The sequence below is a fragment of the Petaurus breviceps genome, unplaced genomic scaffold (assembly GCF_028583685.1).
Source record: "Petaurus breviceps papuanus isolate PSGF00001 unplaced genomic scaffold, PetGlider_PUasm1.0 90723, whole genome shotgun sequence".
Taxonomy (NCBI): Eukaryota; Metazoa; Chordata; class Mammalia; order Diprotodontia; family Petauridae; genus Petaurus; species Petaurus breviceps.
In genome coordinates, this window is record NW_027187323.1 from 2,606,090 (window position 1) to 2,634,089 (window position 28,000).

General features: G+C 37.9%; 1 pseudogene; it reads right to left on the reverse strand.

Annotated features, from left to right (window-relative positions):
- Window positions 1-2,436: 2,436 nt before the first annotated feature.
- Window positions 2,437-28,000, reverse strand: LOC138145113 (pyruvate dehydrogenase (acetyl-transferring) kinase isozyme 3, mitochondrial pseudogene; annotated as a pseudogene).

The window sequence follows — 28,000 nt, forward strand, 5'->3', positions numbered from 1 at the left end:
GGTAGAAAGGACCATGGTCACTTGGATTGAGTTCCCAAGGGCTGGGATGTTCTACCAAAGGTCTGGAAGACTAGGTCTTTTTTTGTCCAAGCCAAGCAGGGTGTGATAGGGTAATCGTCTAAATCATTCAGGTAAATAAAATTTCTATGGCTTTCCTATAGAAGAAGAACATCTTAAGCGCTACTGTCCAATAAGACAAAAGCCTTTATGGAGCACTTTCTTAAAGCTAAATTTTTTTTGGATGCTGTACTAAAAAGACTTAACATTTCAGTAGCCCTTCCCCTTGCCAAGGCCAGCTCCTACTTTGCCCTTTGATTCCATCCTCATCCATCCTCTCCAAATCAATCCTCCTCCTCCTCTAACCTTTCATCTCTCCCTATCTACTGATTCCTTCTCTACTGCCTTCAAATATGCCCAAATACCTGTACTTTAAAGGCCTCTTACTAGACCCTATTGCTATTGTCATATGTCTCTCCCTTTCTCAACCAAACACCAAGAGAAAAGCTACCTATACACTCATTGATTCATTTTGTCTTCTCCTTAACCCTTTGCAGTCTGGCTTATGACTTTGCCCCATGGCAAGTTTTGTCTCCAAAGTTACCAACAATCTGTTAGTAGTAGGTGATGCAGTAGTTTAGAGTTAGGAAAACTAGCTATGTCACTTTGGGCAAGTCACTTAACCTTTACCTGCCTCCTTTGTAAAATGATGATAAAATGAGATAATAATTGTAAGATGATTTGCAAACCTTAAAGCATTACATATGTAATAAAACAAAGAAAAAATTATATAGGAAAATGTGCATCTCCATTCATAACATTTGCTTTTTAGATTTTTTTCAAGAATACAATAAATTCCACACATTACTTTCAAAACTATCCAACTTATCTAACTTTTGAGCTCTCTTCTATTTTCTCTCAAACATTAAAAAAAAGAGCCCACCTTTTTTGCATAACAATTGCTAATACTTCTGCCCTGCCCCCATCCTCCAAACCATTAATGGAGAAGAAAAAACAAAACAACCTATGTAACAAATAAGCATAGAGATGCAAAAAAAAACCCATACAGTGGTCATGTCAAAAAAATGTATATCTCTGTACCTGGTGTCTATCACCTCTCTATCAGGTAAGAAGCTTGTTTTGTCTGAGGTCCTCTAGAGAAACAGTTGGTCAGTGTCTTTCAAAGTTGTTTTTCTTTACAATGTCATTGTTTTTGTATAAATTATTATCCCTGTTCTGCTCAGTACATACTACCTAGGATTCTGTAAAATAATCTCTTACATCATTTATTATGATATAATAACATTCTATTACATTTATATGCCGGTTTGTTCAGTCATTCCCCAATTATCTATCTAAAAGCAATCTTAGAAATTTCCTTAGATACTGATTATTTTATTTTCCCCTTCTAATCACTCTTTTGGGTCTAGGAAGCTTGTTTTGTTTGTGACTATTTTCCCCCTAGTGCTACCCTTCCTCCCTAACTCTGTTATTTCCCAGTTGGTATTTCTATACCAAACTCTGAGCGCATGTCACGTGCATGCATTCTTTCAGAGGAAATCTCTGCTCTTGTTCTTGCTGTTTCCCAATACCTTTCCATTTCAGAAAACAGTAAGGCTCATCTGATGCTCATTCCTTCCCCCTTCTCTCCATGATTGTATATTTTTTCTTCTCATGCACCCCAATAATGAGAAATAGCAAATTCCACTTCCTTCTTCCTCCTTTCTTCATAAGTGTATTTCTCCTTTTACTCCCTCTTCACTTCTCCCTCTTAAAATACTCAGATCAGAACCAATTCCACCACACACATCCCCAAGGATGTGGTTTTTTTTCAACTTTTGGAACACTTTTAATCAACAGAATGGCAGTGTACAAATTAAATAGAAAATCAATTGCATGTATGGGTGAGTTTCCTTTCTAACATGAAAGTTCTAGCACCTGACAAGGTGATAGAGAACACACTGTGGGAGGGAAGGAAGTATCTGAGTCATTCAGGGAGTAGGTGGTTGTGGAATGAATGAGGAAAGGTCAAGGCTTTGGGAAAGGAATCTCCCACTAATGAAGTCCCAGCAGATGACTTCACTCCTTAGTATCTCTGGGTTCTAGTCAGTGGTTTGAGAAGAGCCTGGAATCCAGCTGCAAACACAAAACACCACAGCACTCTGGGCTTAGGACAAAAGTGGAAGATCCTGTGGGTAGGGAATATTGGCAGTGGACTCTATAGCGATGAGAGTGAAGGGCAGAAAGACAGGGGAGCCATATAAGGCATCATACTCCCCTGTGCCAGGCTCTCATCAACCTTCTCACCCTCAAAACAGCTAACCACACCAAGGTGTTGTGAAAAGCACTCAGGTTATTGTTTTAGTGGAATAGCTGGAGTAGCTACAGGACAGGGTCCATGGAAAACCTCCAGCTGGTTCAGTGAAAATATATGGAACAGCTAGGGTGCCACCCCTCCCCAAGATGTGGTGGTAAGGAGCGCTCTCTGGTCACCTTGCAGAAGATACAATCTTCATAGAACAGGACAAATGCAGCCATTTCTTTAGAAAGTTCGATTTGTCTTGATCTCGTCATGTTTGGCCTTGTATTTTGAAGCATCCCTGGGTTCACTGCTAGGATTGCTCCAATCATCAGCTTCAGATGTAGTCTTGTAATGCCTCCATGCTGACTTATTAAACACTGGAAGCCTCTCAAATGATTCACTTGAAAGAGCCTTCAAATAAATTACAGCATCAGTACCCACTCCTTCCATTGAATAGAGTTTTGGGTCTCCTTGAAAGTATCTGGCATAAAGACAGGAAATGGGCAATCCATAGCCAAATCCAGCCAAAGGTGCTGCTTTTGATGGTTCGAGGCTAGGTCTGGGGGCATCTGAATACATATAGTTAAATAAACAATCTATTTTTCACAGTGGAACACTTATCTTGGTCACTTATCTTAATGGATAAATCTTCTTTGCCCAATGTTACTAGAGTTTTAATAGATGGGTAACCTTTTTTGTCTTCATAAAGTTCTACTGTTGCTCTCATTGAGTTCTTGAACAATTCAAACAGCATGTAAAACAGATGGGAGGGCACATAAACTACCTGAATAGGCTTGTCTGGAGCTTCTGCACTGAATTCTTCAATTTCCAATTCTGGGGCTACCATATAATACTGTTCATAAAGGATGTGTTTTCTTTAATGTATTTCCCTAATGCCCTTTGAAGACATTAAGGTTCTGAAGGGCTTCCTGTTTTTTTAACCCTTTATTAGAATGTTAGCACTAAGTCATCATACATGTCTTTCCAATTGCTCAAATAAATTAAGGTTTCTAGATTTCTCTGGACTTTGTGTTTGTATTTCAAAGTTTCTACTCAGCTCTGGTCTTTTCATTAAAAACAACTTGAGAGTCATCTTCAATGACTCCATGTCCCCATTATACACAGCTTTGCAAGGTAAATTATTCTTGGTTGTAATCCAGTCTCTTACTTTTTGATATATTTTATTCTGACCTTCCTCAGTTTTTTGTAGAAGCTACTGAATCTTATGTGATCCTGACTGTAGTTCCTTCGTACTTGAATTTCTTCTTTCTAGATTCCTATAGTGTTTTCGCTTTGATGTAGATGCTCTATATTTTGGCTATGATATTGTGAACTTTTTCTTATGGAATTTATTTCAGGAAATCATCAATATATTTCTTCTATCTTTACTTTGCTCTTTGGCAGTGATAGATCTGGAGAGTTTTCATATATGATTTCTTAAAATATAGTGTCTAGGCTTTTTTTTAATCATGGTTTTAAGGGAGTACACTGATTCTTAAATATCTCTCTTTGACGTATTTTCCATTTCAGTTGTTTATTTTTATATCAGCTATCTTACAATTTCTTCTATTTTCTTCAATTTTTAATTTTGTTCCAATATTCCTTGCTGTCTCATAGAGTCATTTATTTCTATTTATTCTATTCTAGTTTTCAAGAATTCAATTTCTTGCTTCATTTCTTCTTGGTATTCATGTAGTCCCTTGGAAAATCCATTTTTTCCTTTGGATCTCTGCTTACAGTTGTTATGGAGTTAGATTACAATATTTTTGATACCATGTGGTGTTTTCTTTGATGTACTCACCTCTCCAACTTTAAAAGTTCCTGAATTAAGTAAGGCTTTGTTTCAGGGCAAGCTTCCTCCCTTTGCCTCACTTTGGGGGAGGGATGTGGGATCTGCTTAATTTCTCCTTGGTTTCTCTCAGTTCTTGAGTTACCTCCACCTCCCAAGATTAATTCCTCCCCACCAAGGATTTTTGAGGTTCAAAGCAATGCATTTTCAGAGCCTTTCTGGCATCTCAGGACAGTGTTAGGGACCGTAGAGCCCCTGGGCCTAAGCTATCCTGGTCTGAGGGTTGTGCACTTCAGAGTGCTTGGAATGATGCTAGTAAACCCTATGCTGGTCTAGTCACTGCTTGGTTCCCTGGGTTTTCAAAGTCTCCACCCTGGGGTTTTCTCAGGGGAGATCTCTCCTCTTGCTCTTGCCATTTCCCAGTACATTTCCTTGCAGATTACATGTGTCCTTTCTCTGGTCTTGCTGGTGCTCTCCTTGTTTGGGAAGCTTCCTTTCCTATTACCTCTGGGCTCTTGTCTGACTTTCTGTGAAGTTCTTAGGTGGAAGATGTCACTTCCTGTAGTTTTTCACTACAGTTCCTTCATCATCATGTTATCTAGTGCAAACTTCAGAGTTTTGGTATAGTGTGGGTAGCTTTCCTGCTACTCAGGAAGCCATAGTAGTGAGGAAGAAGTGTTCTCTTGTTTGTAAAGCCTATTAGAGACTCATTACCTATCACTCCCTTTCCTGTGATCCTATGGTTTAACAAACTGGGCTTCTCTCTCTTCCTTACAAACGGCCATCCATCACTTATCTTTTATCTCTTATTTCCATCTTAACTAGTTGTCCCAATATCCAATACAACTCCACCTCATAGAATTTCATCACTTCCTTCCAACTCAGTCACCATTAATTTACACAAAGGCTTTCTTGATCTATTCAATGTTAGTGCTCCCTTCTCCCTAACTGCTGTGAAGGGAATTATGATTTTCATATGAATTGGTGTGATATATGTAATGAATATACTAATAATTTAGATTTCTCAGATCTCCCATTTCATCAGCAAATTCTGGCTTGGGAATCAGAAACTTACAATGCAGCTTGAAATGATCAATAAAACCTTTGACAACACTCTCATAATCACTGCATTCCTGTGCCTGTATACCTTAAGTGAAGTGAATCAAAGATTGTACAACTTGTTTCGATAATGGAACTCTGCTCCTGTGCACCATCAAGTAATGATCCCCAAGGACTTGAAAAAATACTGTTTCCACAGGACTCCAGAACACCTGTATTGTGAACTCATGGGCTTGTCTTGGGAAACCACTCAGGCCCTGGGAATGATTGTTTGTAATCCACCTAATCCCTTCCCACTTGTGATTTACCTGGCAGTACACCAGTCAAAACAAACCTAGGAACTATATAAACAAAATTATTTTTTAAATCTATATAAATAAAATTAGATTTAAATAATAAATTGATTGTTCATGGGTAGGCAGAGCAAATATAATAAAAAGGACAATTTTACCCAAACTAATTTATATATTCAATGCCATCTCAATTAAATCACCAAAAATTATTTTACTGAATTAGAAAAATAATGAAATTCTTTTGAAAGGACAAAAAGTCAAGAATATCAAAGAAACCAATAAAAATGTAGAGGAATGAGGATTATCAGTACTAGATCTTAAACTATATCATAAGGGAGTAAATATCATAACTATATGGTACTGGCTAAGAAATAGAAAGATAGATCAATGGAACAGTAGACATACAATTTACAGGAGCAAATAAATATCATTACCTTGTATTTGACAAATGTAAAGACTTAAGATTTTGGGATAAGAATTCTATACTTGGTAAAAAAAAATCATTGGGAAAACTGGAAAGCAGTATGGCAGAAACTAGGCATAGACTAATTATCTTACATCACTTACCAAGATAAGGTTCAAATGAATACATGACCTAGATAAGAAAATTAGAAGAACATGAAGCATATTACTTATCAGACTTGTGGATAGGTAAAAATTTATGAGTAAACAAGAGCTAGAAAGCCAAGTTAGATGTTAAATAGATAATTTCAATTACATTAAATTAAAAAGGTTCTATACAAATAAAATAAAGGTAGCCAAGTTAGAAGGAAAGCAGAAAATTGGTGGTGGTGGTGTGTGTGTGTGGGGGGGTGATTTGTAGATAGTTTCTCAGAAAAACATCTCATATCTCAAATGTATTAAGAACTTTGTCAAGTCTATAAGAATACAAGTCATTCCCCAATTGATAAATGGTGAAAGGATATGAATAGGCCGTTTTCCAATGAAGAAATCAAAACAATTTATAGTCACATGAAGAAATGCTCTAAATCATTATTGATTAGGGAAATGCAATTTAAAAACAATCTTGATATGTCATTTTACGCCTGTCAGATTGGCTAAAACGATTGAAGGGAATGTGGAAAAATTGGGACACTAATTCATTGTTGGTAGAATTGTGAACTGATCCAACTATTTTGGAGAGCAATCTCCAATTATGCCCAAAGAATTATTAAACTGCCTGTACCCTTTGATCCAGCAATACCACTACTAAGTCTATTTTCAAAGATGATTTGGGAAAAAGGGAAGGAAACTAAATGTTCTAAAATGTTTATAGCAAAGCTCTTTACAAATATGAGCTTATTTTATCCTAACAGTATCCCTGGGGGAAAGGTGCTTTAAATTACCCTCATTTTACAAATGAGGAGACAGAGGTTAAATGATTTGCCCAGGGTCAGTACAGCTGACCAAAATAAGTTTCTGAGTCTGAATTGGAACTCAAGTTTATGACTCCAAGACTCCTAGTAGGGGCTTAGTAAGTGACACTAAAAGGCTATCAACAAGAACACAGCAAGGAAGTGGAGATAGATCTAGAAACTGAATTCTCTAAACTTTAACATTTATGGTACAGTGAATTCCACTAATTCCACTCAATAAATAAATAATAATTATAATAATAAATAATTATTTCTTAAACATAAGCACCAAAATACTGTGCCAGGGGATGGGTAGGTGGCACAGTAAATAGAGTACTGGCCCTGGAGTCAGGAGGGCCTGAGTTCAAATGTGACCTCAGACACTTAACACAAAACTAGCTGTGTGACCTTGGACAAATCACTTAATCCCAATTGCCCTGCCTTCCCCCCTCCAAAAAAAAAACCCAAGAAAACAAATACTATGCTAGGTGCTAGTGTTTCAAGGGAAAAAATGGGAAGCAATTGCCTCTCAAGGGGAAAGCTAAGGGAATGAGCATTTATTAAGCACCTACTATGTTCCATGAACTGTGCTAAACACTTTACAAATATCATCTCATTTGATCTTTACAAGCTGAGGCAAACACAAGTTAAATAACTTGCTCAGAGTCGTACAGCTAATAAGTGTCTGAAGCCACATTTGATCGCAGATCTTCCTGACTTTAGACCCAATACTCTATTGCTATCACCACCTAACTGCCTCTCGAAGAATGTTCATTCTCCTGGGCCATGGGACATGTACAGCATGTACAGGGAGAAGGGAATATAAATAATATCTGGACGGGGAGAGCAATAACAGAGGGGAGGATCCAGAAAGATTTTCTGGAAGAGGTGATGATGATTGAGCTAAACTCTGAAAGAAGGTGATGACTCCATTAAGAAGAGAGTGATCTCACCAGCTTCCATTAGTTCAATTATAATTTGTATGTGAATAACTTCCAAATCTAGACATCCAGCTTGACTCTCTCACCAGAACTCCGGCTCAGCCCTCATCACCAACAGCCTAATAAATTTACCTGTCAAATGTCTGGTCAACAACTGGAAATAGGCACAGTGGACAGCTTGTGAGAATGCATGGGGATGGGAGATGGGAAGACAGATCTGGTAAATAATAGCTTATAGATTGCCAAGACAAGGGCAAGCAAGCTATGGTCAGCATGCCATGCCTTTGTATAGCCCATGAGCAAATTATCTGCATTTTTATAAAGGCAAATCACTTCTGGCCCTTGAATAGCAGGACCAGAATAGAGAGAATATAAAGGAGAGTGATGGGAAATAAAGATAGAGAGGTGTATTTGTGGGGCTTAAATGCTGGACTGAGAAATTTGTATTTTAACCTAGAGGAAATGAATCACTGAAGGTTGTTTTATTTGGAGAAAGAAAGTATTGCAGACTTTTTGAATTAAGAAGATTATTTTAGCAGTTGTGTGGAGATAGATTATATTGGAGATAACTAGGAGCAGACACCAATTAGGCCAGTAGTCCTAGGACTTATATAGTAGTCTAAGTGAGAGATAATAAGGGCCTGAACTAGGATGGTGGTAATACATATGGAAGGGGTTAGATGCAAGTAGAGTTGTAGAAGAAGAGTCATCAAGACTTGGCAACTGGTTGTATATAGGGAAGCATAAAAAAGAGAGAAGATTTGAGGAGGATTTTCAGGTTATAAACCTGAGTGAGAAGATGATAAGTGTCCTTGACAGAAACAGAAATACTTGGACATATAAAGTCTGAGATGCCAATAAGACATCCAGGTAGAAATGTCTAGCTGGTGGCTGGAAACATGGGACTGAAATGTACCTAGAGTTGGTTATCTAGATTGAATTGGGAGCTGATGAGCTTACTAAAGGAGAAAAAAGTCTCTAAGAGGGAGCCTTGGGATATGTACATGGTTAGGAGAGGAGGCTAAGACGGATTAGTCAGATATATAGTCTACCCATGTACCTAAATGTAAACAATCCCTGAAAATGAAGATTCACACAAAAGATGAATTAAAGAATGATTCAAGAAGTTTAACAAATGTTCATCAAGAACCTGCTTTTACAAAAGGATTGATTCACAACAGCATTCTTTTAAATAGCAAGTAGCTATTTAAGTAAATCATGATTCAATTTACAAAAATGCAAACTACAATATTACAAAATATAAACAATTTTAGGGATGTGCCAATTGTTTAAAGCTGGGAACATCTTTGGAAGATAGGATCCCTATCTAGAAAAAGCTTGCAGTCAACTTGGAAAGACAAAACCAATTCTCAGGAAAAAATTGTGAAAATTTCTTACAAAGCTAAAAAGGAAATGCTGAAGGAAGCTAGTTCTCTAGCCAAAGCTGGTCTAGTTCTGGCCCAACCCCACTGAGATGATCACATTCAGGCAAAACCAGAAGGGCTCATTCTTCATTACCATTTGCTTTTGTCAGCTGTGCTCCTGGGGACACTGAACTGGATTATTCAAGGTCCTAAAACATGTCCATATTAATTCAAATCTTCCACCCTCAGGACTACATTTTGCTCCAGTGAAGTGTCATTATGGACCTGGCCTACCATACATTGAAACTTCTATAACCAACTGGAACTGATGTGGAGCTGACCCAGACCTAGGGATGAGCTAGGTTTGACCCACAGGATTCATTCACTCAACTACATAATTGCAGTTTGCAATGGTTTGTCTCTAGGGTTGCAAATTCACCCTTCCTCAACAAGTCTACTCTAAATTGATGAGGAGATATTAAACAAGAAAAAGATAGTCTCAACCCTCAAGGAGTTTACAATCTAGTTGGATAAAGAAGATGTATACTAGTGAAACATAGAAATAGCACAAAGCAGCATATTATTAAGCAATTCCTCTCCCCCTCCTCTCATCCACTCAAATTACTCCAGACAATGGGACTTGAGAAGACTGAAAGCAAACAATGTGGACTCAAATGGTGGGGGAAATCTTAATGAAGGAGACAGGCTTAGGTATGATCTGAATGTGTAGAAAAGAGATCATGAGGAAACTCAGGGAAATGAAAGTGAACATGGAATGTTCTAAGGACAGTGAGTAGTTTCACCTAGCTGGAACAGAGACTGCAAAGGCTGAGTAATAAGATGGAAAGGCAGGTTGAGGACAAAACGTGAAGGGCTTTAAATTCCAAACTAAGAGCTGTTTGGATACTATATTGGGCAGGAACCTTTCCTATACGATATTCACAGGATTTAGAGCTAGAAGAGACCTTGAAAGTCATCCAATATAACCTTTTCATTTTTCAAGTGAGGAAACTGAGGCCCCAAAAGGGTAAATGACTTGCTTATGATCACATAGCAAATTACAGAGCCAGCACAAGCCTGGTTCTCTGTCTTCAAATTTTCTTTCTTTAAAAAATTTTTTTCTTTTGCTTTCTTTTGGGGGGGAGGGCAGGGCAATTGGGATTAAGTGACTTGCCCAAGTTCACATGGCTAGTAAGTGTTGCATGTCTGAGGCCAGACTTGAACTCAGGTCCTTCTGACTCCAGGGCTAGTGGTTTACTCACTGTGTCACCTAGCCGCCCCTTCAAATTTTCTTTCTATTATTCCACAATTGGCAGATTAAATCACAATCTCATGGATCCCATTTGGTGCCCTGTTGCTTTTTCTAGAATGTATTACTTTATTCTCAAATATACTATATAACTCAATCCAAATTTATTTAGTCACCAAAATGAAATTTTCTTTGGCTCCTCCCTTTCCCTTACCATTAGAATAGTAAAAAAAAAAAAAACCAACCTTTCCAAGAAATGATCTCTAGCCATTCTTTTTTTCTCTCCCCTGCCTTTCACCACCACAACCCTAGTCCATGTCCTCATCATCGCATCCCTCAGTTATTTCGATAGCCCCCTACTTGGTGGTCTTGAATCTCTTTTCTTCCCATTCCAATCTTTCCTTCATTTTGTTGTTGTTCAGCTGTTCAGATGTGTCTAACTCTTCATGACCCCATGGACCATACTGTCCACAGGGTTTTCTTAGCAAAGTTACCGGAGTGGTTTGCCATTTCCTTCTTCAATGGATTAAGGCAAACAGAGGTTAAGTGACTTGCCCAGAGTCACATAGCTAGGAAGTGTCCGAGGCTACATTTGAATTCAAAACTTCCTGACTCCAAGTCAGATGCCCCATCCACTGAGCCATCTAGTCACCTCCTTCTTTCCTTCATACCATTACCAAATTAATTTTCTTAAAACACCATTTTGTTATGCTTCTTCACTGCTTAAATCATATCAATGACTCCCCATTACAGAGATGAAAACTATCTCCGCACTGAAACCCTACCTGACCTTCCATTCTAGCTAACCTGCAGACTTCATTAATTATGATTCTTTTTTTCCATCCCTTACTAATTTATGCTTTTAGAGCAATAAATTTTCCTCTAAGCACTGTTTTGGAATCGTCCCATAAATTCTGAGATGTTTGTCATCTGGCAATGCTGTAGTGGAAAGAACACTCCAGCTGGTAATCAAGAGAGGTAGGTTCTGATCCCTGCACTACCACTGCCAGCTATGATGGAGGCAAAAGCACGAACCATACCCTGATGGCCTCAGCAGTCCTCAGGGCCAGCAGCGCCTCCACAATTCCTTTCCCCAATTTATGATCCCCACATTACCCTTCTTCTAAAGCTCATAACTAATCTAAGGCTGGGTCAAGTAGATAGGGAACAGACAATTATCTGGATCATTCAAGCAAAAATAAACAATCTCACTTTCACCTGGGTGATCAGAGCACTTGAGGCCAAATCAGGACTTTTCTCCGGAGTTATTGGACTAATTAACCAAGATCTCTATTTCCCTTGATGCAGGGCTATTTGCCTGGAGAACTCTGGATAACCAGGTCTCCACTGCCAAAAGGAAGTGAAAATGGAAACAATTGTCTAGATCATTCAAGAAAGAAAAGAACCACCCAATTCTTCTGCCTCAATGGTCCAGGTAATTGGATCATTTTTTTCACTTCAGCTCCCTAACTTAGGAAGTCACCAGGGCAGTATTTTAACTTGAACCCTGGAACCTGCACGTAATCTTTATATTTATATTTTACCAGAGTGCTCATAGCATTCTGTGCATTGCCCATAAAACATAATGGGTGAATAAAGAACAAGAAAGGAGGGAAGGGGTGGGGGGAAAGAAGAAGAGAAAAGGTGAACACCTTTTTTTTTTTAAAGATACTGACTAAACTAGACGTAAATAAACAAATTTTTTAAAAGACACTGACTTAAATTTTTATTTTAAACCTTTAGGAAGGTCATGGAACAAAAAAAAATTATTTAAGTTTTTAAAAGTCCATATGTCAGTTGGGGGTGGGGTTGGGGAGAGTGCAGAACTAAAGAATGGTATAGAGATATCGGGATAGGTGTTCTGAAGGGATGAAGAGTATTTTGCTACCTGTTTTGCAAGATAAGTTACCTGATTAACACTTTGGCAAGGATTAGTTTATCTGATTAAATCCATTACTATCAGCCCCCAATTGCAAGGCCCAGAAAGAATGGCACTGTAGGGGCTGGTAATGCCTCTGATAATGCCTAGACTGGAAGAGGTGGAGAAAGGTTAAAGATAATGCTGTGTGGATCTCAGTTTATCTCTGCAATAGATAAAAGTTACTTCTCAAAGCTAGCTCTATGTGATTCCAAAACATGTTCCCTGGATTAGGGCAGTAGGGAATCATCAGGTTTACAGTAAAAAGATACAGATACCATCTATTCCAATTCCCACTGTTTCCAAAAAAAGGAAACTGAAAGTCTTAGTTTATCACTTCCACTCCGGAATAACATCAAGGAAACCTCTAAAAGAAAGCTTAAGTACTGCTCATGTCTATGATCCTCCCCATTAAATAAATAAAATTTATTTTAGACATTTATTTATAAATTTAATTTTATTTTGAAAGTTAAATAAAATTTAATTTGCATTTCCTTGTAGGAAAGGTACTAAATGTATAGTATGAATATTAGATATAGGATAAAATTTTCTCCTGTATGTCAGAAGATGCTTAAGACAAAAGAACTCAAAGGCATGGATTAACATACAGAAAACCATACAACTCTTCTGGGAGAAGAGGTCAACTTTGTGGGAATACTTAACAGATATTTAGGGTTTTTCATAGTCACCTAAGATCTGTACTGTCCTTGTAGTTAACAAGATCCGATCTCCTAGTTGGCCCCAGGCCATGATTTGGGTTTTCTTTTTGGTCCACTTCTGAATCCTCTCAGCCTTTCTCCTCTTTGTTATAGGCTTCATTTTCCTCTGGACAGCCTACACCTGAGTCAGAAACTCAACCGAATGAGATTATTTCTAGGGCTGGAAAGTCCATTTGTCAGAAAACAAAAGAAAGCAGCCAAGTCCTTGGGCTCACATGTTCTGTTTGCTGTGTACTTGAAGTTAGCATTGCCATTGGATGGGAAAGGGAGACAGAATAGAAATCTTCCCTCTCCCCCAGAACTTTTTACTGGAAGTCCAAGAGAGAAAATGACTGAAAGAGTTCTCAGAGAAGCAAAGTTAGCTATTTTCTTAGAGCTCTGCTCCCACCCACAATGAGTGGTTCCTCCTGACTCTGTGACCAGTCATTTGTTTTTTTAAAAAATCATCATTTATTTATTTATTTTTAATATTCTTTCCTTTTAAAATTTTGAGTTCCAAGTTCTCACCCTCCTCCCACTCCTCCCCCACCCACTGTGAAGACAAGCAAAATGATATCAATTATACATGTGAAATCATGGAAATCATATGTTCATATTAACCAATATCACAAAAAATTAAATTAAAAATGAAAGAAAGAGAGGAAGGAAGGAAGAAAAAGAGAGAAAGAAAAGAAAGAAAGAAAGAAAGAAAGAAAGAAAGAAAGAAAGAAAGAAAGAAAGAAAGAAAGAAAGAAAGAAAGAAAGAAAGAAAGAAAGAAAGGAAGGAAGAAAGAAAGAAAGAAAAACAAAGAAAGAAGGAAGGAAGGAAGGAAGGAAGGAAGGAAGGAAGGAAGGAAGGAAGGAAGGAAGGAAGGAAGGAAAGAAAGAAAGGAAGGAAAATTGTATTTCAATTTGCACTCAGAGTTCATCAGTTCACTCTATCTGGAGGTGGATAGCATTTTTTTATTACGAGTACTTTCAAATTGTCTTGTATCATTGTATTGATCAGAGTAGCCAAGTCTTTCACAATTGATCATTACAACATTGCTGTTACCACACACAATGATTTCCCAGTTCTTCTCACTTCACTTTGGATCAGTTCATAGAGTTCTCACCATGTTTTTTCTGAAACCACCCCCTCATCATTTCTAATACCACAGCAGTTGTTCTTCTGATGTTTCAACATCGTGTCCAACTCTTCATGACCCCTTTTTGAGCTTTTTTTGGTGAAGATACTGAAATGGTTTGCCATTTCTTTCTTCAGCTAATTGTTACAGATGAACAGAGGGTTAAGTTACTTGCCCAGGGTCACCCAGTAAGTGTCTGAGACCAGATATGAACTTCCTGACTCCAGGCTCAGCACTCTATCCACCATGCTGCCTAATTCCCCTGTACTCGATCACAGTCATATACTACACCTTGTTCAGCCATTTCCCAATCAACAAGCATTCTCTTAATTTCTAATTCTTTGACACCATAGAAAGAGCTGCTATAAATATTTTTGTACATATAGATCCTTTTTATTTCTTTGATCTCCTTGGGGTACAGAGCTAGTAGAGATATTGCTGCATCAAATGCTTTATAGTCCTTTGGACATAGTTCCAAATGCTCTCTAGAATGGCTGAACCAGTTTACAACTCCACCAACAGTTTATTAGTGCATCTATTTTTTCTTATGCCCTCCAGCATTTGTAATTTCTGATAGGCAAGAGGTGGTATTTCAAGTTGTTTTAATTTGCATTTCTCTAATCAATAGTGTTTTAGAGCATTTTTTTCATATGACTATAGATAGCTTTGATTTCTTTTTTTGAAAACAGCTATTCATATCTTTTGACCATTTATCGACTGGGCAATAGTCCTTATTTTTATGAATTTGACTCAATTTCCTATATATTTGAGAAATGAAATTATCAGAGAAACTTTGTATAAAATTTTTTTATATTACTTCATTGTCTATGATAGCTTTTAGCAAAATGTGGTTTCCCTGCTTATCTCTTTTAATTAAGTTTTTTTTTCCTTTTATTTGTCTGTGACCATGATTGCTACCACTGCCTTTTTTTTTAAGCAATTGAGGTTAAGTAACTTGCTCAAGGTTACACGGCCACTTATTTCTGGGTGTGGTGCTGAGTATAAGAGCCCGGATTTGATCTCCAGGTCATCCTGACACTGGGGCCGGTGCTCTTACTCGCTGAGCCACCTGGCCGCCCTACCACTGCCTTTTTTACTTTTGCTGAAGCATAACAGATTCTGCTTGAGCCCTTTATTCCAACTCTGTATGTTTCACATGTGTCTCTTGTAAACAGCATGAGGGATTCTGGTTTCTAATCCATTCTACTATCCTCTTCCATTTTATGGGTGAGTTCATCCAATTGATATTCACAGTCAGAATTATGGCGTATTTCCCTCCATCCCATTCTCTTCTGTTTATCCTTCTGTCTCCCTTTTATCCTATCTCTTTGATCCTCTTCAAAAGTCTGTTTTGCTTCTGACCACTGCCTGCCCCAATCCACCCTCCCTTACATCATCCTCCTTAGTCCATATCTCCTATCCCCTCCTCTTCCTATTTCCCTATTGGGTAAGACCAAAGGTGGGGAAACTACACCTCAAGGTCACATGTGTCCCTCTAGGTCCTCAAGTGCAGCCCTTTGACTGAATCCAAACTTCACAGGATTAATAATAGTAATAATAATAATGATAATAATAATAATAGGATTTCTTCTGTGAAGTTTGGACTCAGTCAAAGACCTGCATTTGAGGACCTACAGGGCCTTGAGGTCACAGGTTCCTCACCCCGAGTAAGACAAATTTCTATACCCAATTGAATGTGTATATGTTCATCCTATTTGAACCAATTCCAAGAATGAGGTTCAGTCATTGCCCACTTCCCTCGTTCCCATTTCCCCCTCTACTACAAAAGCCTTTCCTCCTCTGCCTCTTTTAGGTAAAGAAAAATCCCCCATTCTACCTTTCCTGTCTCCTCTTTCTTTCCCTTCACTTTTTTCAATGACATCATCCCAAAATAATTGACTCACATTCATGCCCTGTGTCACCACAGACTCCTTAATTGCCCTAATAACGATAAAGTTATTGTGAGTAGTGTGTATTATCTTCCCACATAGAAGTGTGGTTTAACTTTATGAAGTCTCTTGTGATTATTCTTTCATGTTCACTTTTTTATGCTTCTCTTTATAAAGTTTTCTATTCAGCTCTGGTCTTTTCATGAGGAATTCCTGCCAGTCCTCTATTTCATTAAATAATCTATTTTTCCCCTAACAGATTATATTCCATTTCACTGGGTAAGTTTTTCTTGGTCATAATCCTAACTTCTATACCTTCTTCAATATCCAATTCCAAACCTATTCTTATTCACATGAAAGCTGCTAAATCTAAATCTACAATATTTGAATTATTTTTTTCTGACTGCTTACAACACTTTCTCTTTGACCTGAGAGCTCTGGAATTTGGCTATAATATTCCTGGGAATTTTCATTTCAGGATCGCTGTGAGAAGACGATTGGTGGATTCTTTCTATTTCTATTTTACCCTCTGGATCTACAATATGGGTTCAGTTTTCCTTTATAATTTCTTGATATGTGATCTTTAGGGTCTTTTTTTTTAAACCATGGCTTTCAGGTAGTTTAATAATTCTAAAATTATCTTTCCTTGATCTGTTTTCCTGGTAAGTTGTTTTTTTCCAATGAGATATTTCATGATTTCTTCTTTTTTTCCCACTCTTTTAACTTTGTTTTATTGTTTCTTGATGTATTGTGGAGTCATTAGCTTTTACTTGCTTAATTCTAATTTTTAAGAATTATTTTCTTTAATGAGCTTTTGTACTTCTTTTTCATTTGGACATTTTTGCTCCTTAAGGAGTTTTTCTCTTCATTGCTTTTTTGTGCTTCTTTTAACATTTGACCAATTCTAGTTTTTTTAAGTGTTATTTTCTTCAGTATTTGTGTGTGCCTCTTTTACCAAACTGTTAGTTCTTTTTTTCATAATTTTCTTGCATTATTCATTTCTTTTCTCAAATTTTCCCCCTACCATTTTTATCTCTTTTTTGAACTTTTCTAGGAATTCTTGTTGTGCTTGGGTCCAACCTTTGAGGCTTTGTTTATACCTCTTTTCACATTGTACTCTTCTTCTGAGTTTTGTCTTGATCTTCTCCGCCACCAGAGTAGCTTTTCATAGTCAAAATGTTGTTGCTATTTGCTCATTTTTCCAGTCTAATTCTTGACTTTGAACTTACATTAAGGTTGGGCTCTGTTGAGTTTAGGGAGGGGAGGCACTGTCTCAAACTTTAGACTTATTTGTGCTGCTATTTTTCAGAACTAATTGGGGGGGGGCAGGGTCCAAGCTTTTGGTGCTTCTAAGGAGGTGTAATCCAAAGAGAGATGTGGTAACTGCTCTTCTGCTCTGTGCTCTGCCCTTTACCTAGGAAAGTTTCTGCTCCCCTCAAGAAGTAGTACTCTTCTTGACCCTGTAACTATGACCACGTACCCTGTTTCTTTATACATGCAAACAGCAGAACTCTCTGCACTGGAACTGCAACCAGTGACCCTGCTCCCTTGTGACCAACCAGAAATGCTCCTCTCTCCTCTGGAACCGTGACCCAGAACTGTGTACAAGTAATAGAGTTGTCAATCAGCACTAACTGTACCCAGTGCCATCAAAGGATCCCCTATAATCTCCTTCTGACTAGTTGTCCTACCCCTTCCCATTGCCTCTGGGCTAAGAGCTCCTGAAGTTGCTGCTTCTGCTGTCACAGCCACCTCCAAGGCCTGCTGCTGCTGCTTGTTTTGCCTGCTACTGCATGTGTTCTGGGGTGGCCCCACCCTAGTCACATACCTCTCCTGCCAACCTCCTAAATTATCCTAGGCTGGAAAAATGTCTTGCTCTGGAACTTTTTGTTGGGTCTCCAAAATGTGATTTGAGAAGTCACTTTAAAGTTGTTTGGAAGAGAATGTTGCAAGATTTGAGCAGGATTGTTGTCTCTCCTCTGCCATCTTGCCACCCTCTGGCCAGTCATTTCTGATGCAGTTCTGGAGTCATGGGAATCACAAATAAGAAGTTACTACTGTGTCATCTCAACAAGGGATATATTGCTCAGCAAAGAAACAGAGTGTGTGTCCCACTCCAAGAATCACCCTATTAATCTCTCACCCAGTTAAGTTATTTGCTATCCCCTGGCAAAACAGCTAGAGTGCTTTGAGAATATTTGACCATATTTCCAATTCTGAATAGTTATCTGGGGATTTGAAGAATCTCGAGCATTGTCCCTTTGAATGTCTTCCTCTTTGCTTTGCACTAAAGAGTGTCAGCAAAGGGATTATACTCACACATACACCCCCCAAAAATGTTTTTATCTGTAGAAACAAACATTTTACAAAATCCTCATAGGCTACCATCTATCTTGGTGCCTATAAGGGCTGGCTCCAATCCAAAGACAATGAAGACATAAAAAGGAGGGGAAAATGAGCTACCTCTCTCAGAGGGGAAGTATGATTCCATATGAGCTCTGGGAGCATGTGACACTTTTTCATTGGGTACTAGGTGAATTGGAAGTCACCCCTGTAGTTTAAGGTAAACAACAACAATAAACTGTCCTGAGTAGAAATTCCTTTTATGTAACTGGTTTTATAGGAAGTCCCAAAATTTTACCAATGGGTCCCTGCAAAACCATAGAGTGTTCCAGATGGTGATACAGATAAATATTCTGCCAATAGGCCTCCACAATACAGAGGGCACACCAAAATTCTCCATTGAAATTTAGAAGCTATTCCAAATAGGGGTCCAAATTGCTAAGACAAAGCAAACTCAGAAAAGCCCAAGAGATGTGTGGGACTCTTACAAAATGATTAAGTGCTTGGCTTGGCTATTTTCTTTCTAGGTCAGGAGACAGATTTTATCCTGAGGATTTTTATTCCACAAGGATCCCAGAGGCACCTCTTTAACCAGAAGTCCTCCCAAGGGTGCTCTAAGTGCATTGTTAGGCACCCGTATTCCAGGACTGCAACATCCATATTTGTAATAGACATAACATTACAATAAATATCAAAATTTTTGTAAAAGAAACAACAAAAACTTACTCTCAAAGAAAAATGCTAAATTTTATCCTGTAGAATCTTGCAATACTAGGGCATCTAAGGATTCCAGGTGAGAATCTCTCTCCAAAGGGACCCTAGAAATAGATAGGGCTCCCCAATAGGTATCAAACTAATCCCATAGTGTAGCACACCTTTGGGTTCCAACCTTCACGTTGAGTTTGTCACATTGATTCACTCTTAAAATTATAGTTCATAATCCCTTACTTATTTGTTTACCTTTCCATTGCCTGCAGATACAATTAGCTTGAAGCAAAAGCATTTATTAAAGTGGCCCAGGAAACTTAAACCACCTGTGCATCTAAACTTCTAATGTCTTCTCATAATGTTATCATAGTGCTCCTCATTGGAACATAGTACCTCTGTCAGGCAAGTAATTCCACCAGGCTCCTGCTGGGGTTCATGGATCTTATGTTTGATTGAGGTATCCACTATCTCTGGCTTTGGGCTCAGTTGAAGTCTTCCTTAGTTTTCTAATATATATTCTTTGAAAGATGAAAAAGTCTATACCTAGCCTACAAGAATCTTAGCTCTCAGGCCTGGCCTGCTATCTCCCAATCAAGAGTGCAGCTCTGGGTATCAACCCCTTAATTTCTCTTGCCAACTAGATTCAACTCTATATCAGAACTCCTCGCCATTGAACTTGTTGAGTTTCTGCTAAAAGATTCAATCTCATATTGGTGGGGAAGAGGAGAGAAATCCTTACCTCCATTTGCTGCATTCTCCAAGAGGTACATGAGAAAAGATGAAACTCTTTCCCTATAGCTGAATGATTGCGCTCTCTGTACAAATGTGTGGGTTCTCCTGTTTGAGATGGGGGAGAACTTGCCCACTCCCATGGGCAAGTTCATAGTCTCTGTTGGATCTTTTCATATGCAATAGACCATTCAAGGTCTTGTGCCCTTACAAGACACAAATGGGAGACTAAAAGGCTTAAGCTCTTATTTGCTTCCTTTTAGCAAGAGGACTGGGGGGATTCAATAGATCACCACCCCCAAACACACTACATATATTTATATCCTCATTCCTGGCACCTAATGAGCTTTTGATAAATATGTGTAGAATGGAATAGAATTGAAGAATGCCTAATGGCAAATATGAAGATAAATTAAACAGCTAAAAAAATGCTGTGAATCCACATAAGCCAAAAATAGTATTGCCAGAGAACATCACCTGCACTCTAAAAAGGATACACATAAGGGATCTTTAAGGCATCTAGAATCTAAGAAGCAGTAGCAAACACTGGGGCTTTGCTTTCCCCAGTCAAGTAGAGTCAAACAGATGGCCCTTCTCTGCTGAACAAGATTGTGATGAACAGATCCAGCTGTTTGGTTTCCTTTTATTGCTGACATTTGAGGACCAGTAGGGTGCTAGCTAGGACTCTAATAGAGAAGAAGACTGACTCTGTTTGTTTTGATTTATTAGAGCAATCAGAATCATCAAAGGAGGCATAAGGAGAAAAGGACTAGAGGGTCAGCCATGTGGAGAAAATAAGAAATACTAAATGGACAATCTGTGTGTTCCATAGGTATCCACAAAAATACCAGACGTAGAAGACTCCGCATTCTTGAGGATCTATGGAAGGATATGAATAAGAATGAGGAGTTAAGATTGGTTGGCCACCACCCCATTGGAAGAGCTTACCTTGGTGATATCACAGATTCATCAAAGTATTGAAGATTAATATCTTACTCATCACCAGGCTTTTGTTGGTGTCTAATCAGGGTACTAGTTAATAAACAAAATAGATAATGAAAGATCTCATCATTTTCTATAAAATTGATCTTTAAATTTTTCTTGGTAAAATACAACTCAGGCCTATAAAATATAACTTGATATAATATGCCAGCTTATTACTGTCAGATAGAGGCAACTCTGGGCCTGGAGTCAGAAAGATCTGAGTTCAAATTCAACCTCAGACACTCACTATCTGTGTGACCCTGGGCAAATCATTTAACTTCTGTTTGCCCTAATCCACCATGTGAAGAAAATGGCAAACCACTCCAGTATCTTTGCCAAGAAAACCCCATATGGAGTCAAAAGAGTCAGACATGACTGAACGACAATTGTCAGATTGAGCTATACCACATATCAAATCATGCTTTTCTACTCATCAAAAAAAAAAAAACCCTAAATAGCATGCCATAAAAGCATGATCAGATACAATTAATTGGTGGTCAAGTGTTTAAGGTGTTAGATTTAAGATGTGATGGGCCGGGGTGGCTAGGTGGCTCAGTGAATAGAGCACTGGCCCTGGAGTCAGGAGGACCTGAGTTCAAATCCAGCCTCAGACACTTAACACAAAAACTAGCTTTGAGACTTTGGGCAAGTCACTTAACCCCAATTGCCCTATCTTCCCCTTCCAAAAAGCCAAAAAAAAAAAAAAAGATCTGATGGGTGGGTGGGAGTGAGCCAAGATGACAGAGCAGCAGGAGGAAGTAAAGTGAGCTTCCCCTTCCCTCCCTGAGCTCTTCCAAAAAGATCTAGAAAACATATCAGAATCTTAATCAGGAAATACAAGAAAAAAAATCACAGTGAGTCATTTTTCCAACCCAAGTTAGCATAGATAAATAGAGAGGTCTATGGACGTTGGGATTGGGGTTTGGCCAAGAGCATGTTATGCGGAGCATTTCAATATAGGAAGAAGCTTTGTATCAGGGCAAGAAGTCCCAGATCTACCTATATCAAACTTGTGTAGGATTCAGGGATATGTGCCAACTGGCAAATCTGTCACTCATTACTCAGCTCTGGGTCACATATCCAGAACAGGCTGACAAAGGGACTTGCACCTAAGAGAGGTATTCCAAGGTGAAGGTTGGTCATGGGTAGAAAGCTATGTACCTAGGAAAGAGCAAGCTTAGAAGCAAGCAGCAATTGTGTGGCTCAGACCCCAGAAGCAGAACAGGGTCTCAATTCCAGCTTCCAGGCCAACCTGAAATATTCAGAGGAATGACAAGGATAGTAATCCCAGACCAAAAGGAAGCCTTCATACAATTCCATCACTCTGAAATAGCATGATAGTGCTGAGTCCAACAGCAGTCTACTACAACGGCAAGTGGGGTAAGACCACAGATGTTGCTCAGACCCAAACATGCATCATGTACTTGCAAAGTTCAGGCAAGACTTTGCACTGAATCAAACCACTTTGTGTTCACTGAAAGTTTGCAGATCCCCAGCCCAAGCTGTAACTAACATCCTAGAATTATAAAACACTCAAAAGAATGGCAGCAAGACCAACTAAGATATCCTCTTGAGAAGTACACAGAGCCTGGTATTCACATAAAGTCCGAAGTCAGGAAGTAAGCTGGAACAATGAGCAAACAGAAAAAGAATCACATCATAAAACATTATTATGATGACAGGGACACTCGAGACACAAACCCAGAAGAGGATGATTCTAAAACACCTACAAGCAAAACTTCAAATTAAAATAAAATTTGAACTATAATTATTGGAAGAAATGAAGCAGGAAATTGTTTTTAAAAGTTTAAAATATTTTCATAAATCAAATGAGTTGCTAGAAGAAACAGAATTTTAAAAAGAAATGAGAGCTAAAAACAAACAAAAAATTGCTCAATCCAGAGGACTGAAGATGAAATATGGCACCCACCTGCTTCCAGAGCAGTGATGGACTTAAAATGTAGAATGAGATATTTTTTTAAAATGCCCAATGTATGGACTTGTTTTGCTGGAATATACATACATACACACACACACACACACACACACACATATATATATATATATGTAGTTTTAAAGATTTTATTTTCCTTTTTTATTGTTCAATGGATGAAGAGAGTAGCAATGGGAAGAAGAGATAATAAATGCTTGTAAAAATAAACTTTTTTTTTCAAAAATGAAATGAGAGCTATGAAAGAAAGAATTGGAAAGGGAATTATCCTCTTGATACAAGAGGTATGAAACCTTTTCCAAACAACTGACTCCCTAAATACTAGAATGGACCAAATAGAGGCCAATGATTCCATTAAAAAATGTCAAGAGTAAAAAAAAAACTGATAAAATGAAGAAAATGTCGGGTATCTCATAACAAAAACAACTGACCTTGAAAACAGTCTAAGAAGAAAAATGTGAGAATCATTGGACTACTTGAAACCAATGACCAAAAAAAATGAAGAACCTAGACATCATATTTCAAGAAAACAGCCCAGATCTCTTAGAACCAGATGGCAAAGTTAAAATAGAAAAAAAATCTGCTGTCATTTCCTGAAAGAAACCCCAAAATGAGAACTCTCAAGAACATGAGTCAAAACCCAGAGTTTCCATGTCAAAGAAGAAAATACTGAAAGCAGACAAACAGAATTCAAGTATCAAGGATCCACAGCCAGAATCACATAACTTAGCAGCCGCCACCTTAAAGGAATGAAGAGCTTAGAAAAATCACATTTGAGAAGCAAAAGATTTAAGTTTGCAATCAAGAATAACTTATTCAGCAAACTGAATAAAATGTAGTAAATGTAGTAAAAAAATTTTTTAAAGGCAATTGCATATGAAACTGCAAATCTATTATGTGCAACTTGCTATTTCTTTTAAATATATATACATATATAAAATATATATGTGTGTATATATAAAATAGATATATATATATATAAAGTTACATAAATTTTTTTCTCCCCTCTTCCCCCCATCCTAGAGATGGCTACCATTAGACACAAAGGTGTGTGAGTATATGTAAAGTCATTCTATACATACTTCTAGATATCAGTTCTTTTTCTCCATGCAAATAGGTCTTCTTTCATATGTCCTTTGTAGTTAATTTGGATTGACTGAACTGGAGGACTTTAAAACATGCCTGATGAAAAGGCCAGAGTTTCAGAGAAACTATGAAATGCAAACAAAGGAGTGAAGAGAAACATAAAAAGGTAAACCTGAGCGAACAATCACATGGGACTAAAAAAAGGATAAACTATATACATTCTGATATTCTAATATAAAACATTCTAATACATGACCTCTCTGAACCCTCTCATCACCAGAGGTCATAAAAGGAGTCTAATTAGACAAAGGGCTTTGGAGTAATCCCATTAAATCTTGATCATAAGAAAAGAATGGAAAGGGAGAGAAAGAGGAATATAGTGGGGGGGGGGGTGGGAGGGAGAGAAAGATTAGGGAAAATTATCTCACACAATCAGAGTGCTCAAGTGTAAGTCTATATAAACAAGGAAGAAATGGTAGAGGGAATGGTTAACAGTTGAACCTCATTCTCTTATGAAATGGTCAAAGGACAGAAGAATAGTCACACACAGTTGGGTACAAAAATGCATTTCAAAGAGAAACATTAGAAAAAGGAGGAAGGTAGAAAGGAGAAGCAGAAAGAAGATGGATTATGGGAAGGATTAATCCTAAGCAAAACAAATTAAATTCTCAGTTACAAAAGTATTTATAGTAGCTCTTTTTGCAGTAACAAAGAATTGAAAACTGAGCAGGTTGCCCATCAATTGAGGGAATGGATGAACAAGTTATGGCATAGATTTTGCAGCCAAAACTAATATAGTCAACAAGCATGTATGCCAGAGAAATGCAAATTTAAAAATTCTGAGGTATGACCTCATACCTATTAGATTAGCTAATAGGACAGAAAAGGTAAATAACAAATGTTGGAGGGAATGTGGGAAAAATTAGCTTTAATGCATTGTTGGTGGATTTGTGAACTGATTCAACCATTCTGCAGAGCAATTTGTAACAATGCCCAAAGGGTTACAAAACCAGGCATAACCTTTGACCTAGCAATACCACTACTAGATATGTTTCCCAAAAGAGATAAAAAAATAAAAAGGAAAAGGACCTATGTGTATGAAAATATTTATAGCAGCTCTTTTCTGGAGTTGAAGAATTAGAAGTTGAGGGGATGCCCATCAATTGGGGAATGGCTGAAGAAGTTGTGGTATATGATTATGATGAAATACTATTGTACTATATATAAGAAATGATGAGCAGGATGCTCTCAGAAAAACCTGGAAAGACTTACATGAGCTGATGCAAAGTGAAATGAACTATGTACAAAGTAACAGCAACATTGTAAGATGATCAGCCGTGAATGACTAAGCTCAGGCCTATATAACTATAGCCCATAGGCCACTTTAGCACACCAAAGGATTTCCTCTACATTTTCCTCAACATTTCCTCTACATTTTTCGTGGGCCACCAAAAATCCTTTGGCAGGCCACAGGTTGTGCAGACCTGACTTAGCTATTCTCAGTAACACAACAATCCAAAACAACTCTGAAGGTCATGATGAAAAATGCTATCCATCCCCAGAAAAAGAACTTTTTGGTGTCTGAATACAGATTGAAGCATACTTTTTTTTTTACTTTATTTTTCTTGAGTTTATTATCCTTACCTATGTTTTTTCACAACATGACTATTGTGAATATGTTTTGCATGACTACACATATATAACTTATATGAAATTGTTTGCCTTCTCATTGAGGGTGACAATGGGGAGGGAGAGAATTTGGAACTCAAAATTTTTGTTTTTTGTTTTTTAAATTTAGTTATGTATTTACTTTTAGTTTACAACATTCAGTTCCACAAGCTTTTGAGTTCCAAATTTTCTCCCTTTCCCCCTCCTCCTCCCTCCCAGCCTATGGCAGCATGTAATTCGATATAGGTTCTACAAATACCTTCACATTAAACATTAGTCAGGTTGTAAAGAAGGATTATAACCAAGGGAATGAACAATGAGAAAGAAGGAACAAAACAAAACAAAAAAGAAAGAGAACAAGTAGTTTACTTCAATCTGCATTAAGACTCCATAATTCTTTCTCTGGATGTGAATAGCCCTTTCCATCACGAGTCTTTTGGACTTGTCTTATAGCCTTGCATTGCTGAGAGGAGCCCAGTCTATAAAAGTTAGTCATCACTGATACGATGTGTCTGTAATTGTGTACGTGTTCTCCTGGTCCTGCTGCCCTCACTCAGCATCAGTTTATATGTCTGTCCAGGTTATTATGAAGTCCATCTGCTTCTCATTTCATATAGCATAATAGTATTCCATTACATTCATATATCACTGTTTAGCCATTCCCCAATTGATGGGCACCCCCTTGATTTCCAATTCTTTGTCACCACAAAAAGAGCTGCTATAAATATTTTTGTACATATGGGTCCTTTTGCCACTTGTATGGTCTCTTTAGGATACTGCCCTAGAAATGGTATTGCTGGGTATGTACATTTTTGTAGCCCTTTGGGCATAGGAACTCAAAGTTTAAAACCAAACTTTAAAAATTGTTTTTACATGTAACTAGTGGAAAATAAAATATTAAATAAAAGCTAAACAATAACAACAACAAAACCAAGCTTGTATACCTTCTAAAAGGACTTAATGAAAGACTTATGACAATGCAGTTGCCACTTACAGGAACGTATCATGCTACCATCAGTGTATATGCTCCCACCATGACAAATCCTAATGAAGAAAAAAATTTATGAGAACCTGCAGACCCTCTTCATCAATGTGCCAAAAGAAGACAAGCTGGTAATTCTGGATAACTTTAATTCCAAAATAGGCACAGACTATCAGACATGGCAGAGAGTCCTTGGGAGGAAAGGAGTTACAAATGACAACAGCAACAGTCACTTATTACTGAAGACTTGTGCAACTTATGAACTTCTCATTACTAACACTATCTTCCCTTTACCTAAATACAATAAACTTCTTTGATGCACCCTTGCAGCAAATATGGATATTTAATAGACTATGTTATTGTAAGGAAAAGAGACAGATAGGATGTGAGAGTGACAAAGGTGATGTGTGGTACAGAGTGCTGGACCAATTATAGGCTTATTCTCTCCAAATTAAACATTCATTCAACAAAAGCAGCAGCCCCAAGGCAAGACAATTACCAGAAGAATTAATGTCAATAGATTAGAGCATTTCCCCATGTGTGAACAGCTTGTTAATGACTTGGAGGGAAAGCTGATCCAACACAAGATTGGCAATAGTGGAGCAGAAAAGAAATGGGCAGATTTCAGAGATTTGGCTTACAGCATTTCACTTATTCATGTGGGCCAGAACACTCACAAACATCAGTACTGGTTTGATGAAAATGATGAAAAAATGCATAAGCTACTGAATGAAAAATGAGAACTCCACAGGGTTTACCAGCAGGATAGTTCTTCCATCTCTAAGAATGTAGCACTTAACTCCATCAAAAGTAAAGTGTAAGTGAAGCTTAAAGAGATGCAGGATTCTTGGTTCAGTAAGAAGGCAGAAGAAATTCAGTTTTACACTGATAATAACAATCCAAAACATTTTTATGATGCTCTGAAGGCTATTTATGTGCCAAAGACCCATCACGCATCTAAACTGCCCAGCACTGACTAAGCCACATTGATTAGTGATAAGGACATGATCCTGAGAAATTAACTGAACATTTTCATAATCATCTCAACAGACTATTATCAACCAATGCTGAAGCCACTGATCATATACCTTGAGTTGAAGTCCATCCCACTCTAGCTGACTTTCAATTGAAGAAGAGGTTTTGAATGCCAATATAATCCTCTACTCTGGCAAAACACCTGATGCTGATTCTATTCCAGTTGATATTTACAAGGCAGGGGGTCTACTTCTCATGTAGAAGCTGACTGAAATCTTCCAGATTATATGGCAAGAGGAGGTTATCCTCCCAGGAATTTAAGGGCTGCCATTGTCCACTTCTATAAAGGAAAAGGAAATAGGTTGTCCTGTGACAATCACCAGGTTGAAAATGGGGGGGGGGGTTCTCTTTCAGTCTTTGCTACCAAGATTCTTTCCAGAGTCCTTCATAATAGACTGGTCCTTCACCTGGAAAACAATTATTTACCCAAGAGCCAGTGTGGCTTCAGAAAGGGCTAAGTAATGATCAATATGGTGTTTGCTGTTGCCAATTCCAGGAGAAATGTCAGGAATTGAACACAGGTCTGTACACAT